Source organism: Lycorma delicatula, chromosome 3 (genome assembly GCF_047948215.1).
Source record: "Lycorma delicatula isolate Av1 chromosome 3, ASM4794821v1, whole genome shotgun sequence".
Classification (NCBI taxonomy): domain Eukaryota; kingdom Metazoa; phylum Arthropoda; class Insecta; order Hemiptera; family Fulgoridae; genus Lycorma; species Lycorma delicatula.
The window spans coordinates 150,568,791-150,587,339 of record NC_134457.1 but is presented as its reverse complement, the minus strand read 5'-3'; the positions used below and the strand labels follow the sequence as shown (position 1 = coordinate 150,587,339).

At 29.7% G+C, this 18,549-nt stretch overlaps 1 protein-coding gene across 1 annotated transcript in view; it reads left to right on the top strand.

Annotated features, from left to right (window-relative positions):
* Positions 1-787: 787 nt before the first annotated feature.
* The window catches only part of LOC142322109 (zwei Ig domain protein zig-8-like), a 705,864-nt gene continuing 688,102 nt past the window's right edge, over positions 788-18,549 (top strand). The window contains exon 1 of the mRNA XM_075360807.1: positions 788-1,150. The gene's annotated coding sequence lies outside the window, so the exon portion shown is untranslated. The remainder of the gene's footprint in view (positions 1,151-18,549) is intronic.

Genomic DNA, 18,549 nt, shown 5'->3' with positions numbered 1-18,549 from the left:
TTTTAAATAAAATTATGATTACTGGAAGATAAATTTCTTCAGAGAATTTTTTCAACATTCAGATATTATTTTATTATATTTTTTTGCTTGATAATATCGCCACATAAGCTTGAAGCTTGTGCGTGGGATATGGAAATGGAATTTTGTAGCGTATGAAAAATACCATGCCTGACCGAGATTTGAACCCGGGCCTTCAGATGAAAGGCCGAGACAAACTAAGAAGACTTTAATTTTTATCTGCTTTATTTCTAGTGGTAAATTAAAAGCTATCCTCCGAGGCGCGAATGGTAGAGCCTTGGCCTTTCATCCGGAGGTCCCAGGTTCTAATCGTGGTCAGGCATAGTATTTTCACACACTACAAAATTACCATTTCATCTCATCCGCTAAATCAATACCTAACGATGGTCCCGGAGGTTAAAAAAAGTTATAAATTAAAAAAAAAATCCTTTGTAGATAAGAAAATTAAATTCTCAAGGTAAGGAAAAATAAGTAGGGACTGTGTTAATATCAATAATTAATCTAATTTTGTATTAACGTAAACGGATAATGGTTTATTGATAATGTGAAGGGATGGAACTTGAAAAAAACTTGACAATTTTTGAAAATTGTTTTTTGTAATCCTCACATAATTAATTGTGCAATGTGTTTAAAGGTTATGAATGCAATACAAAAAGGGGAAAAAATAAAATGGTGTTGAGGCATGCTGTTGGAGCTGCGATGACGTAACAGTGCGTAGAGTAGCTGTATCTTAACCTAACATTTTTAATAGTAGAGGAAGTCAGTTGAATCGGTAGCGTATAGACAAATGTAACGTGTTGAACGATAACGAGGTTAATAATATTGTTACAGTTATAGAATTTACATTATTAAGTTTTTGAGTTGATTACAATAAAAAGAGTGTCGTATTTTTATCCTAATTATACATTTATTTCAAAAGTATTTTTTTCTTATGTAAATGTAAACGGGTTTCTACAACATTTTTAAATTATTTGGCCCTGAAAATCTTTGTAGTTTGTTCAAGTTTAATTTGTACTTTATTGTTGTTGTTCGTTATTATAATACTGATGTTGATGTTAAAGTTAATCGAAGTTTTATGTTTTTGTTTGTGAAATAATGAACAATTAATTACGACGATATCAAAATCATCAAGGTATGTACCGTCTATTATTGGTTGCTTTTAATGTTTTCCGTTGTATAATTAAGTTGTCAATACATACGCAATGTAATTAATTTGGAAAGGTAAATTAATATATTTATTTAATTACTTATAAATACAGAATGTATACATATGTAGTTGTATACATATTACTAGTGTAATATGCAACCTGATGCTACTTGTTAAATGTTTATGTAGTTAATATGTGTATTTTTCTGTAGATCATTTAGATCAGTTTTATATGTTTAAGTGTTAATATTAACTATATTTTATTTGTTTTTATGAGCTATTGAACTCAATTTTACGATAATATCGTAAAGCACGTTCTTGTCCGACTAACGATACTGCTGGCGAGTATTGACTTATAACAAACCAATATATAAGAACTGATGTATAACCTGATTAATCATATTATCTAAAAACTTTCTTGTATATATATATATATATATGTGTGTGTGTGTGTGTGTGTGTGTGTGTGTGTGTGTGTGTGTGTGTGTGTGTGTGTGTGTGTGTGTGTGCGTGCATGTGTGTCGAACGCTAATTTTTTAACACATTTACTGCCGGCTTTTCATCAGTGTATTTAATCATCCGTATTGAGTTATGCTTTTGTATTTAACTCGCTTAAGTATACCAGTTATCAACATTTTTATTTATCTTGGAATATTAAAAGTCTGAAAACCCCCAAAAAACGACCAGCGTTAGTGCGTGGTGTGCACGGGAGACGAAAGAGCACTGAATTTATACCGTCCTACGCGGTCAGAGTATTCGTAAATTTCTTACATATTCATGCTACCAGTTTATGTTAAATAATTTTCTAGTCTTTTAATAAGATAATAATAATTTATTTCTTCGTTTTATGAAAAAAGAAAGACCTAAATCAGTGGATTTTACTTTTAAAAAGCCTGTGCTTATCTACATGGAATAAATTCTCTATTTATTCCGTTTATCAATAACTGATTTAACATTTTTTATTTTACCTTTGTATCATATAGATTGATTTGCAGTTATTCTCATCTGATCATATCTACCAACTAACTTGTTTACGACCATCTTACTTGTTTACTTGTTTTAGAATAGATCTGACAAACAAGTGAAGAAAGTTTACTATGTTACTACTATGTTTTTAACACATAATGAATTATTAAATTGTATATTTTAACGTTTTTATTTAAAAGAATAATAATAAAATTTTAGATATTTTTGTAACGTACGTTTTTATTACAAAGGATATAGATAATCGCTAAAAAGTATTAATTTAAAATGAAAATAATGATATCAATATGTAATTGTAAAATAAAATTTAATTATAAATAAAATTGTCTAATAATACCGACTGAAATACAAATAGTTATCAAATAAGTTCATTTTCTATACCTGTATCAGTTAAAAGTGAAAGTTTACGCAAATTTAAAATTTCACCAAAAAAAGTCGGTTCAATGTAACTACAAACGAATTGCACAGTAACAAAATATAAACGTTTTTTATGCGCTAACATAAGACACCGAATCATCAGTAACATGCTGACCACCACAAGTAGTGAAATAAAAGCCGCTGTACAACCAATAGACCATACCGCCTACAAGTGCTCAGCACTGAACGTGTTTTAATAATTCATAGTTTACAAACTTCTCGAGATCGTGTCTTGTGCCTTTTTGACTGATCGTATAACATAACTATTACTTTTATTTCCACTTTTAACATTGGTTATTTTTTTAAAATATAATTTGAGTAGTTTTGTTTTCAATTTATGATGTTTAGTAAAAAATATTTTTGAAACTCTTAACATGTAAAACTTTTTCAAATATAGCCAAGTATACTGGTTTATCTAAATGCAGAATTTGTTTTTATCGTTTTACATCATCATTGTTATTACTACTTTACAAAAAGCTATTATGAAACTCTTGTTAAACCACCGTCAGTATTGACCAAGGTAGAATCTAATGGTTGCACTAAACGTTTCCCTAGTGAACTGGTTAAGTTCATAATTAGTTTTAGGATTTGAAATTTTTTCATAATTTTTTACTTTTACAGGTAGAAGGGAAATTTGTTTAAATTAATTCCATTTAGATGGGATATTCAGATTGCTTAAATAAAATTGTTTAGAATTTTTTTAAAATAATTTTTAAAAAGTAATGAATTGTGAGCCAGTTTATTTATTATAAATACCAAATGGGTGGTGATTAGTATGTCGGTTTCTATATCAGCAGGTCTCGGTTTTCGACGGTGCCTGACTTTTTTTATCTTATCATTTCGTACATCTCATTCTTCTTTACATCTTTGTACTTCGTACGAAGATTGTAATCGCAAAAAAGTAGGTTTTCAGATTTAAACGAAAATATCCATTTTGACACCCCTGAATCCATTTTGATTAGTTTCGGCATGACGTCTGTACGTACGTATGTATCTCGCATCAAAAACGATTAGTCTTGGAATGTTGAAATTCTGGACTTAGGACTGTTGTAACATCTAGTTGTGGATCTTCCCTTTTGATTGCAGTCGACTGAACCAAAAGTTTCCAAAAAAGCCCAAAATCCAAAAACTTTGGTTTTTGAACTTTTTCTTAACTGCAGTAATAAGCCCTCATTGAGAGCTTTCCAGCGATATATTATAGTACTTATTTTTATTGGTTCCATAGTTGTAGAAAAAATAACATTTTAATTAATGAAATATTTGGATCTTACAAGGGTTAGGGATCGGCTGAAATCTGACTTCATCTCCTTTTTTTAATTTGAATATATCGATTTATTAATGATTATTAAACTCTAATTGTAACAAAAGTTTTACAATAAATAGTAATTCAATAATAACTATAAAAAATAGAAATATGAAAAAAAATCAGAAGTTATTAGTTAAATAAAATTATATGTACTTTTAAAAATGTGTGTATGTAATTTAATAGTTGTACAAGGAAGTCATCTGGTTTCCACATCAGATTTTTTAAATGTATGAAGTGAATTTTCCGTGTCGTAACAGTAAATAAATATTTAATTTGTAAAAAAATGATTTTCTCATTATTTGTGTGCGATTACCACACTCCACCTATGGGGGAGGGCAAATCAAAAGTTTTAAATAGAAAAATAAAGTTGTGACATATCATTTTTAAAGAACATTAAGACAAATATTAAACGTAAAAAATGTCGGACCACGATTACGCTGACAAAAATGGCCCTTTTAATATTTTTTACAGCTAATTTCAAAAGTGGCCTACTGTACAATTCTCTCCAAGAAAAAACGACCTATTTTTTCTCGTACCGAAAAAATAAATCGTTTTGAGATAGAAACATTTACTAACTTTATGTTTTTAATGTTTCACTGTCGAGAAGTTATTTAACACTTATTGTAGATCACTTATTAAGATAAATTGTGTGTGAGCTTTTCAAATATTTAAGCGAAATTTTGCACGATTTTTAGTCGAACCTCGGGTAGAAGAGATTACTGAAACTGAGAGTCAATCAATCTGGAAGTAAAAGCCAATCACATTTTTTTCAGATTTAGCAAGAATCCCATCCTCCTATATATATATATATATCAGTAAAGACAACGCACATCTATAAAAAACAAACAAAAAAATTAAGTTTTAAACGTTTTCTCAAATTTTTTTATGGAGGTTTTTGCTTAGAAATTTTACGGATAAGAAATCAGTATTATTTTTAAAACTGAACGAATTAATTTGATATTTTTTCGTAAACTTAGTGCTAAGTCAAACCTCTTTTTTATAAAAAAAAAATCCTATTTAGGACTTGATAGAATATTGTTGGACCTGAATGTATATATCATATTCAGGAGTCGTATCGTAACAACATTATTAATATTGAGGTTTGGATTGTTTAATTTGAATAACAGGTTAAAGCTGGTTTTTATCTGGAAGTAGAACTTTGAAAAAGTTAGTTAAACTTTTTGTATGTTTTTATAATTTTTTTTAAATCAAAAACTTTATTTCATTGGATAACAACGTTTTTATGTACGCCAATTTTATGTATCTATTACTGTAAACTAGTACTGTATTACCATAAAAAATAAACTTTTATTTTGGAAATATATTCTGGCATTTTACTTACTGCAACTCATGTACATAGTTTTTTGGAAGTACAGATTATTATTATTATTTTCTGTTTTGCAATTTCTAGACTACTTTTTCTTACTTACGAATTACAGGCAAGACTGCTGCTTTCAACTAAAAGAATCATCCCACTTTCGCCTATAACGTCTTGCTTTGACAATCGTGATTTTAATTTTTTTCTTCCTGCCTACTAATTTCCATTTCATAAAGTTGATTAACAAATACTAATGCCATCTAATTTACAAATACCATCTATTTACCAAAAAAATCTTAATTCGTTCGAAATATTTGAGTAACTCAGTTGATTTTCTCTCATTTATCAGTAAAACACAAGGAAAATCCTTTTTTTCTGCTGCTTATAGTTTACTGTAATTTCAGACATGACTAACCTCCTAGTCATTTAGATAATTAAATATCAGCATTATTCTATAGAACCTATAAAACAAGTGAATCTTGTTATTCATAGATTTATGTTACACCGAAGCCGAGATTATACGTATTGAACACCTATTTTGCAACATTTTATTAATGTTTTCTTTCTTCTAACATCTTTTAAACCATAATCTTTAACTTTTACTTTCGTTCATACAAAAAGTATGGTAATCAGTTAAAAAATGGGTTGTGGGGATTTTTCATTCCTCGACGTTTCATGATCCTTTTTTGGGAGCCCCCCAAAAAAAAATTCGGGCTTATGTTCGTATGTAGGTATTGGCGTGTTTGAAGCTTAATTACTTTTGAATAAACCGACTTTGATGAAATCTGCCATAGAGACTCATGTATATGGGACAGTTTGTTGGTAAACGTCTGGGGTCAATATTTTCAGAGGGTGAGTAGATATTTTATTGGGGTCAATTTTTTTAAAATTTTATCAATATAACCCCACTTTATATTAGGCTCAGTACATGGCGTATGTGCTTACGAACCATTAAAAAAAAATTTACTCCCAAATTCTCCCCTTCCCCAAAAATTGATAAAAAGTTAACTTTTTATTTATTGCATATTTTTTAACAGTTTTTTTTATATCTTGTGAGCATAGTAGCAGTACAAGTAGCTCCGAAAAAATTCTTTACGGGCAATATTAGGGGTGGGGAAACCGATCAAAGTTTAAAATATTGAATTTTTTAAACTTTTTTCACTTATTATTTTTCTACTATATAAGAATAAATAACCAAAACCAGGAAAGTATAACAACTTTGTTATCAGCTTTTTTAACCAAAACTGTTAACTTAGCGGATAAGAATAAAAACTCGTTTAGAGTACTATAGATATCATCTTACTTACTTGCAAACAAATTATGTCAAGATATTAAGAGAATCAAAACAGTTGAATCTTTTACATGATGAATCTTTTCCCTGCAAACAACAGATCATTTAATTTGTGTAAAATATTGAAAAACAGTGTATCACTACGCATATTATTTTTATAATTTATCTTTCTTATAATACAGTTTCGAATGCATTAATTAACTTAAAGTTAAAAAATCTAATTTAATATAATACAGAAATTATCTCTCAAAAGTTAAATATAAAAAAAAAAAACAATTTGAAATTTAAACACATGAATTTTTTACTTAATTGGATTTACGTAAATAATGCGACATAACGACTTTGAGAATATTAACTGTTTCATTCATTTGAAAATATCGGTTGTCAATTTCTTAGCACAAATTATGAAAGGTGTAAGTGAATAATAAAGTTTGTATTCAACCTAAATATTTCTAATATCGCCTACATTCTCAATAATTTTTTCTTGTTATATCTACAATTTCCGTTTCTGTATTTCTCTCAGGACTTAGCCATCTTATATTCCAATAGATAGATATATACGACTGTTTTTTTTCCGATTTCATATGCACACCCTTGTCAGAATAAATACATACTAATATTAGATTCTACATTTAAAACAATTCTTGGAAAAAAAAGCTATAATATTATTGTATGTATTTTTCTAAAGCTTATATTAATTTTTAAAATTTATTATTACATGAAATGATCCCTTTATCTTAAATTTTAATACGACTCAATTTTTTTTTTTAATCGACTTATAAAAGGAAGATGTTCTCAGTTCGACTTGTACGTATTTCTTTCATGTATGTTAGTTTTTTAGACTTCATTATAATCAAAGACTATAATAATAATAATTATTATTTAATTATAAAAGACGTTTGTCTGGTCATCCCGTTACAGCATAGGTAACTCTATAAAAGTTTTAATAAGAATTTGAAGATGTTTTAATTCTTTTTAGCCATCATTATTGCTTAGCACTAAATTGTTAAACGTCGATGTTATTCCAGTATTCAAGGTTTTTTTGCCATGAAATTCCATGAAAATTAGTAAAAAATCAGGTAAATAGATTCATTTTTATAAAAAAAAAAAAAATCAGAGAATCTTATCACGCACTCAGTTTATTCCTTATAATTTTTTTTTAAATCAGAGTAAAGATTTCTCATCTTTTTAATTCGTTTTTTTTTCATAAATAGCAATGGTTTTTTTTATGATAGAGCTATGATTTAAAAAAAACTTAATTAAATAACCACAAAATAAATTAAAAACACTATTTATAAAAATTGTTCTAGCATTAACGAAATAAAAATAATTTTCGGTTTTTAAAATTTTTGAACTTTGAAGTGAGTAGTTGAAATTTAAAGTAATTAAAGGGATTAAAATTAAAAAGTATATTTTTAATCTTTTTTTAATTCAGTTTTTAAATGTTATTTTCTTAATGACATTTAAATACTTAGTAGACGAGTGTGAGATTTAGTAGAAATTTATCAATTCTAATTTGTACAAATTATTATAATAAAATTATTTTAACAGTTCCTGTATAATAATACTATAATTATAAATGGTAAACTGTAATGGTTAATATTATTTTTGAAATCGATGTGTATCTGTCACGTTGACTAAAATATTGTATTAATGTAATTTCCAATATAAAATATTTAATAATGGAACTGTAGAAAATTGGAGAATTATGAGAGATTTAAAAGATAAATAATCCTAAAGTTGATTAGTATGATAATATTGATGAAGTGTCATGCGTGAGTTTGGGTTTGATTTAATAGCTCCAGTTAAATTCAGTTCACTTGTTCATTACATTTTTTTATATAAACAATAAGCTTTTGTTTATAACGTTATCGCATTTTAAATAAGTTTTAGTAATTATTTACAACTACGGACTCACCTCGGATCTTGATGAAATTTGGAATATATAATTAGAATCTACCTACCTCGTAAGTTATTCGTTACAATAGAAATTATTTTTCGGAAACGCCTTTCACCTTACTTACGTCCCTCGTAACATACATAGTACCCTCATCAAAAATTTCGTAATTTAGTACAAGTGTAATCTGGTTATTTTTGGACTAAATTTGGTTTCAGTGAAATTAAGTTAAGAATGAGAAGGTTAGATTCATTTAAGACTGAATTAAGCTAGGTTAAGCTTAAGGTTTTTGTTTTTGATAAGTGTGCAGTTTGCATTATTTACTCATTAAATAACTTGGTTTAAGTGAATTTTATTTGAATTCATTTAGGTCATGGTAAAGGTTAGGTTAAATAAATTCCGTGTACTGAGCATCGAACGATATCAACATAACGTAAATATTAAATGTTAAATCGACCGATTGTTTGGTTGAGTCAATAATTTTATACAATAACGAATTATTTAGTCCAAAAATATTTTATATTACACTTTTATAGTTGCTGAATTATGAAATCTTTGATGAGGGTACTGTATAACTTAACGAGAGACGTAACTCGGATGAAAGGCGTTCCGACGAACAATTTCAGTTGTAACGAATAACTTAGGTTCTAAATAAGGTATATTTCAAATTTTATCAAAATCGGAGGTGATCCATTTTTTTTTTGTAATTACCTAAATTTTATAATTATATTATTTTTATTTAAATTTAGCCACCCTTGTTATTTAATATATTTATGTGTGCTTTTAATCGAATTCTAAAGAAGGAAAAAGTATAATTCCTTTTTTTTTGTTTTGTAGTAGAAGTTCCTTTAGGGGTCCCGTCGTAAGCTTTATCGGACAATTTATGTAAAAGATAGTTTTAAATGAAAAATTACATTATCTATCTTCATAATTTGCAGTACAGCGTAATAATATCGTATATACAAACACACACACACACACACACACACACACACACACACACACACACACACACACACACACACACACACACACACACACACACACATATATATATATATATATATATATATAATATGACTTGATGTCATATTTTAATCTATGAAGTAAATTTGGACGAAAGTTTTAAATAATTAATTAGAAAACTTAGATAAAAAAAAAATACAAATTTCCGCTTGCTAAAAGTCAAACTTTGAATCCAATTTTTTTACTTAATTTCTTACTTCTTATTTAAAATTTTTTATCAAGAATTAATTTTATCTCCTTTTGTGTTTTGAAAATGGGCCGTTTTCATGTAGGCAATTTTTTTGTTGGTCTATTCATATTTAAAAAAAAAATAAAGCAAAAAGTTTTAAATTAAAAAACCTAAAATCTGACGCGGTAAAATAAAAGTAATTAATAATTTAAAATAATACAATTTTAAAAGTTCTTTTCAATACTTCTTTAAATTTTAATTTTTGAAATCGGCAACAAATTAACACGGCAAAAATTTTATGATAGTTTAATTAAAAGTAAACCTTCTCTTTGAAGTAAAAGTTTAAGAAAGTATAGTTTCTTAATTTTTACGGTGCCGTATTTGTAATTTAAGTCGTATTTATTAGTTGTATGTGTGCATAAGGTATTCATAAAGTGGCTATTCTTATATATTTTTTTTACTGTTAAACATAAAAAAAAATTTAGTAATCGATTCTACCTCCAAATCCTTTTTTTTTCTGTGTGATAATTTTTTAGGGTGTGGTAGCATCAAGGGTCCCCCCATGGGAGAGAATTCAAAAATTTGAATCAAAAGGAGAAGACCCTTTATTGAATATAATTAAAAGTACCCGTTATTAGCTAAATTAGTTTAAATCTTTTGCTTTATTCAGTCACCTTTGTAGGAAAATTTTAGTATGAATTAAAAGTTGATTTTAAGAAGAAAATTCTCTCGTTTAAAATCCAAATTTTGAAAAAACATTACAGTAGTAGTATATTTAACAGTCTGTTTTCTAATCAAGAATGAAATTTTAAAAATAGTCAGTACGTAAGCATAGATAAAAAAGAAGAAATGGGAAGGGTAAAATAATTCTTCATCAAAAGAATACAAAATCGCAAGAATAGTAGAATATTTAAAATTTATTCCACTACATTAATGGAATAGAAGGTCAAGAACAGTAATAGATAATAGTGAAAAACAACCTGATAAAATCGCCAAATAAGTCTGTTTTCTGGCTAACGCAGAAAAGTTTTAGCAGTATATGTTACGAACTCAGTTAACTACGCACACGCGCGCGCGCAACCGTAAAAAAAATTTCTGAGTTGTAAAGCTATTTAATATTTCTTAACCTCTTACCGTTTACCTTTAATATACAATAATGAATCACTTATCAAATGAAAGAGTAATAGCTCTCACAGTGTTTTCCTAATAGTGTTCAATTTAAGCGCTTTTTGCTTCACGGCACACACCTAACCCTTAGAAGAGCTTGTTCCGTATTTTAACCAGCAGCTGCTATAATCCTGTGCCTTAAATCAGGTAATTCATTAGGTAGCGTAGACACATACGTAAGATCCTTTATAAAATTTTGAAGGAAAAAATTATGTGAAGTCAGATCGGGTGACCTTGAGGAAAACTTCATTCAACCGATCACGTAAAGAGTTATGCCAGGGAGAAGGGGCACCATCTAGCTGCCAAATAAAATTACGTGGTCCATCTTGCAGTTAAAGAGCCATGTACGCAGCATATTCAAATAAGTTCCTGTTACCGATTCCGCCAGCGAAAACGAATGGTCACTTGCGACCATTCGTATATCCACATTCCATGAGTATTATTTTTTTGGAGTCCTTTCCCATTGCAACAGTTATGGAGATTTTTAACCTCCCAGATATGACATTATATGTGTTAACTTTTTATCTAAGGTGAAATCTTGATTCATCATTGAATACAATACGATTAAGAAAGTAGTAATTTTCAAGCTGCTACATTTTTATTGTGAAGTTGATAAGCACAGCTTAGTCTGTAAGATTCAAAGCTTGTAACAGCTATGTACGGTATGGACGCATTTGTAAGCGTTTCCTTAAAACATTCCACACCGTCATCAGGAAAGACTCCCTGCGTTCGACATTTTGATCGTTTAACGTTTTCAGCAAGAATCCGTGGTCGTCCCGTACTCTTCCCTTTACACAGACGTTCAGTTGTTTCAATCTGATTATACCGTTGACAATTGTCACTTAATAGATCACAATTAAACTTTCTATGAAACGCACGTTGAACTGTAACTACAGATTCACATTTAGCAATCCTTGCAAAACAATGAAAGTTTTCTATTAAGGTGTCGGCATCTTTGCTAGCGACGCTGTCAAGGAAAAAATAGGGAACCGATTTACGGCCATGCGAGCAACTAGAACTGTCCAAAAAAAAAAAAAAAATAAATAAGATATATTCAAATAAAAAAGACAAGATATAAAACAATTTTTCTACTAATGTTAAAAGATTGTAGCAAAAAAAAAATTAACTAAGTTTGAGGATAATTTCTATTAAAAGATTAAACATTTTAAGTAGTCTATTGTCAAAAGCCTAACCAGTAACACATTAAATATTTCATTGTGTATTTTCTTGTTATTATTCGTAAGAGAGACTGTATGGAATATTCCAATTGGAGAGTTAATAAACCTAACGTATTATATTACATAACAATCGAAATTATTAATGATTATATGTATTTTATATATTAATGTTTTTCGATAAGGAATTTGTCGGGCGTGATTTTGTTTTAATTATTAATGATCAAACCAATCGTGTATTATAAAAAAAATATATTTCTTTGAACTTTAAAGTTATTATTTAGTGTTATAAATTTTTGAGGCGGTAATAAGAGGTGGCTATAAAATGATTCTTCAGCCAAACAATTGTAAAACATTGATTTAAACCAGGATCAGCAGATATTGATTACGTCAAACAACAGTTAATTGCTGATTCAAACACACTCCCAAACGAAATTTTCTATTATTTCTCATACTGATATAATTTATCTCTATAATCAGGGACCGTTTTATTAAAACAATTCAAATAAAAAGATAATTAATTTCATTGGAAACAAGTAGCTTATTCAGAGTTGTTAACGTAATTAATTTACGAACATATGAACCTGGAGATTTAGCTTTTTTTAATTACGCTCGAAATAAAAGTATTTTCAGAAACTTTGATTGATATCACTAAATTTAGTATAGTTGATATCTTACAGATTCTATATTTCAATTTGGATTATCAAATATATATAATATCATATCGATTATATCATATATACATACATACGCTATATATATATATATATATATATATATATATATATATATATATCGCGTGTACATATATATATATAGATATATGTACACGCGACTGCGCGCGCGTGTTATCCTGTTCTAATTGACTATATTAAACTGAAAGTTTAGTTAACTATATTGACCTGTTTTAAGTTGACTATATTAAATTTATTTAAAGTATTTAATGTAAATTTAAATATAACTTACTTTTCCTGTTTATATTTATTTAAATTTTTTTGGTCGCGATCACTTGTGTACTATTACTTCTTCAAACACATTCATATGTGTTTCCACGTAGGGCAGGTGGACGCACCACCTCATTACGGATATAAAGCCGTGGGCCGGTCGGAGGTTTGGTGAGCTGAATTACTGGCTCACGCAATTTCTGACCGGCCATGGGGGTCATCCGCGCCTACCTGTGTGGTAGGAGGAAGGCTCCTACTTCCCTTAGAGACGACCCGGATACCCCACAACACGTGGTGTTCTGGTGCCCGTAGTGGGATGAATACCGCCTAACTTGCTCGGCGATTACCGGACTGCTCAGCGTGAAGAACATAATCGCCACCATGTTGTGGGGCCTCAAGAGTTTTGATACCATTGCAGGGCTCGTGGCGAGGGTTCTTCAGGAGAAGGGTCGGAAGGCTCGGGGATGAGGGACAGCCCTCTGTGGAGTTGCTGTTCGCACGTGCTTGCACGAATGGGCGGTAATGATGAGTCACGGGGACTCTCGCACCCCCGAGCGATGTCCCTGTTAGAGGCATTGGCATAAAAACCAAGACTCCGCTCCCGGAGTGTGGACCCAGGGACGGTATAGCCGGGCATAGTGGGATCCCTACTCTGGGGGTTTGAGGCGGGCGTAAAGTAAGATAAGATCCGACGGGCGGGCCGGAACGTAGAGTTCCTTATAGTAAAGGACACTCTCCTGGGCTGTGTAATACTTAACTGCAGGATCCGGCCCGGGAAGAAGGTTAAAAAAAAAATATTCATATAGTAAGAGTATAAAAGTGAAGAAAGAAAACTTTACCTTAAACGTGTTTAATTAAATGTTTTATTTCTTCACTTTTATATTGTTAGTACATGAATGTGTTTTAAAAGGTAATAGTGCACATTACACAACTGATCACGCCCAAAAAAATTTAAGTTATATTTAAATTTACATTAAATACTGTAAATAAATTTAATATAGTCAGTTTTAATATTTTAAGTTAACCTTCTCATGCTCCATTTGTTTTTCATTCTTTTATAATTTTTTTTTAAATTTAAAATTTAAAAAAATTCTTACTGTATTTAGTCTCTTAGATTTTATTTAAATATATTTTTAATCACACTGTTGCATTTCTATAGTTAATAAATTATATAACTGTGAATCTTACTTTGATCAAATTAATTAAACTCGGATTGCTCACGTGATATCATTTAAATTAAAAAAAAATCCTTATTTTTTTTGAAAACTATTTCACAAACTGGCTAATAGAAATCAGGTTTAAAGAAACCTTTTTGAAATGATTCATACTTTGCAATATCAAAAATGGAAGATGTAATTCTATTTATTTATATGGCACATCTCTAGATAAATTTATTAAAATGAAATATCTCGGGCTCTACATTAACAAACAACAGTAACTGGAATCAAAAAACCACTTTTTACGTTACTTTAGACACTAGACGTAAACGGCTCTATTTCTTAGTTTCTAAGTCCTCAAAACTTTAATTTATTTAAAACGCTACGTTTGTGAAAACACTTTTAGATATACAGTATCGAGATTCATTGTCTTTCAAAGCCAGCTGTAGTATATAAAGAATTAATTGAAATTAAAACATGAAATTAAAACGACTAGAAGATCGCTTTAATTAAAGAAGTCTTTGAAAAAAAAATTGATTTTAACTCCTGTTAAGATAATTTTTTATTTTATAAATAAATAATGATAATTTAATTTAAATCTATTTTCTATTCTTTACAAATTTACTCGAGTTTATTAATTTATATTTATGATATAAGAACGAATCGGGATTTTATTTATTTTGTTAGAAATGTGTGAGATTTAATTTTAATTTTGATTAGATTATGTAACGATTAAAAAACCCAATAAATTAGGTATTATTTCTATTGCATTTTAAAATGTTTACATACAGACCTGATGTTTCGTAAAGATGTTGTCTTTTTAGACTGTTGAAATGAAGGTGGTTATTTTACTGATAAGTTTTAGTTTAGCTATTTTTGACAACTAAAATTAGTATATATGATAATAGTCCAGAGTGGAAAAAGGAACATGTATTGACAAAAAAGAACCTTGAGTTGAGATGAACAGTACCTTACTGATATCATACGAATAATTTTCTGTTACAATTTACTTTTCAATTAATTTTGTTGGAAAAATTTAAGTGGTTTAAAAATTTAGTTATTTTTATAGCTTCAAAGATTATTTACAGTCGATTAAATTTATATAAACTTTAAGTAAATTGAATCCCACTCATAATCGCATGGTAAGGAGTTCAGAGCGAAACTTCTCGAAAATTGCACATTAGTATTACAAAGACCTTTTGTAGCAAGCAGCACATACACTAAGTAATTATGAATATTTAATACCTAACAGTAGAACAAGAGAAAGCAAAATAAAATAAGGAATAAATATAAAGAAAAACGATAAAACAATGAAAAAATATCCAATAAATTTGAAAATAAAAGTCGAAGAGTTAATGAGCAGCACTCACAACTGAAGTTACACTTGAGACCCTATAGAGCCACGAAGGTCCGGAATGTGTAGGCGTTTTACTCTTTTAACGTCATCTTCGTTGTCTAGGAGGTTTAAAGCTAAATAATTCACGTGGTTTTTATATCGCAGTTTTTACTTTGAACTTAAAGTTGTATTTCCTCTCGGACATATCGTAAACCTAAATATTCAAGTATTTTACTGTTTTTAGCGAACCAAGGTGTCTCTGTTACACACCTTGCTAGTTTATTTTGAAACTTTGTAAGATGTCGACATTTCTTCTACTCGCGGTGCCCTGCAGTTTGAATCCGTATGTCCAAATAGGTTTTAGAATTGTTGTGTATACCAACAGCTTATTAGACAAGGACAAAGGAAAATGTTTGCCCAATAACCAGAACATTTCCGTGAAATTCATCACAAGTTGCCTTCTCTTCTATCTTATCTGAAAATTCCGCTTTAATTCGATGGTAGAGGCGTAGTTCTAGATCTGTCACAATCTCAGTTTGCGGAATTATGACGCCATCAAGGTGGACCCATGGGCAGTCACCTCTCCTCATCGTGCTTGTTCTAATGAAAGAAAAAATATTCGAGGTCGTATAATATATATTTATTTACAAATATGTAAATAGTTTATACTGTAAAGCACAATATACATCCAAATAGATCTAACATTTTTCAATTTTTTTTTTTTTGCTTGTTACGAACTCTGTCAATAGCACCGATTTTAGTTACAAATACATTTTTATAAAAAAAAAAATAAAAAATAAAAAAACCTTTTTCAGTGTCGGAGATACAGCAGAAAAATACCATGTATAATAAATATTCTACCGTTGAAAAAATAATACCGTTGATTAATACCGTAATTAAAGCAACTACTGAAAATCATTAATTAAAAATATTTTTCAAATAAATATATAGTTTCATTATTTTAATGAAAAAAAACAAAAAAAACAGTTTTATTATAAAATAATTTTTTTAATGAAAAATGTAAACCTAAACATATTTTTACTAGTATTTTTTAAACGTACATAACTATGTCATACTTATACTTTCTTAACTATTTTAGTCGCGCTCTTGCGATTATCTTTTAGCGAAGCACTACCGGGTGCTTCGCTAGTGCTAGATTTGAACATATATAAAGATTAAATGAATACAATTGAAAGTTTGATAAAACATTAACAAAATGAACATTATAGACTTCACAAAATTTAACCTTTCCCTTTTACCCTTTCTCCCTTTTCCCTTTCCTCCTTTCTTTTCTCCCCTTTATTTTTCCTCATTTCCTTTTTCCCATTTTCATTTTTACCATATTCCTTTTCCCTTTTCCCTTCTCCCATTTCCCCTTCCACTTTCATCAGTTTTCTCCCCTTTTATCTTCCTTTCCCTTTCCTTCTCCATTTCTCTTTTTCTTATTTTCCCTTTCCCACTACTCTTTCCCCTTTCCATTTCCTTTCTCGTTTCCCCCTTTTTTATTTTTCGATTATTACCCTTTCCGATTTTTCCCTGCGCTTAAATCAGTCCAATAGTTTTAGTCTATAGCGAACACACTTATCGGAAACGTTGAAATGGAATCATAAATATTAGTATAGCTTGTGTTGCTTTTACGTACAACAGATAGCGCTGTTTTAAAAAAAAAGCAGCCTATTATTATATAGGATGTCACACCTGTGATATCGTAAGTATATAAATAATAGGTATATAAAAACACACGTGTGTTCGAATGCAATGTTGTTCAAAATTTCAAAGCAATCGGTTCAGAACTTTCGGAGATTTAAAATTTTGAACAAACGAATATTTACATTTTTATAAAAATACCTTCATTCATTTTATTCGATGTGTAATTGTTCTATAAGAAAAAAAAATTAGGGTTATTTTTGAAGTGAAACGTCTTTAAAATCACACTGAAATATATGGGTACCAGAACAGAAATTTGTAGCGTTACGAAAAGGTCTATATCGACCTGCCTTAATAACTCGTTAACTATTAATCTCAGAGACGTAAACGCGGAGTCATTTTATAACTTACATGATCAGCTCACCGATACGACTTTGAGTTTGCGTCACTGGTGAGCGGATTGGGGAGGGGGCAAAGCGCAGATCGGCCAAAAATGGCGCTCTTGCTCATTTCTATTCAGTGAAACTCACGACTTGACTTGATAGCGCAATGATTCGTGTGTTTGTGTTTAGAGTTTATCAAAATAGATTGATTTAAGTAATAATAAATGTATTTTGGGCAATATTTATGTGTAAAGAATAAAAGTAAACGTGTAAAAATGTATAAAAATTCAATATGTCAGCTTCATCCCGCGCAAAAGCCAGCCGGAAATATAAATTACGCATACCGTTGGAAAGGGGAGGTTATGGGCCACGCACAGGTACCCTAATGTCCGGTGCCGAGCGAGTGAGACTGTTTCAGAAGCTTGGCAAAGCTGGCACGGCGCGCTCACCGCTGCTTATTATGCCTTATGTTTCATACTTCGCATAACAGAGACCGATGTTGAAAAAAATTGTCGTCAAATATTTGTCAAAATAAAACATTTCATATACCATTTAGCGTTTGTTTTATGTTAAAATTAAATTTAGTACGCAGTCAATTTGTCGTTTTTTTTTTTTCAATACAATACACTAAAAGTGACTCGCTGACTTGCAGACCGATCAATTTATCGGTAGAGTTGGTCAGACGAAGAAACTAAAATTTTCCATTGGAGACTTTCAGTTTTGTTCAAAAAAGTACAATAGCGGCTCTTCCATTTAACTCTACCGATAACCTGGTCGGCCTGTAGCTTGAAGGAACTTCATCCAAGGTTTGTAACGTTTCACTTAAACCTACGGCTGTGCGGCCCGACATAGCCCCACCCGATCTTTTTTATAACATATTCGGTAAAAACAGAAACAATTATAAATAAAATACATCAATTTATAATGAATGTCTTCACTAATACAGAGCTACTTTTTTGTATTCCTATATCTGATATGAAAGTTATGAGAACTAATCTAATTTAAACAAAGAAGTACTTCTGCTCCCAAATCTATTATTACGCCAAACCCATAAACTACCACGTACTCATAGACACCACAAAAGAACATAACAACATTCAACGACGATACACCACACACCCAAAACATATAAAAATGTTTTAGCAGGAGGGAGAAGACGTAACTTTC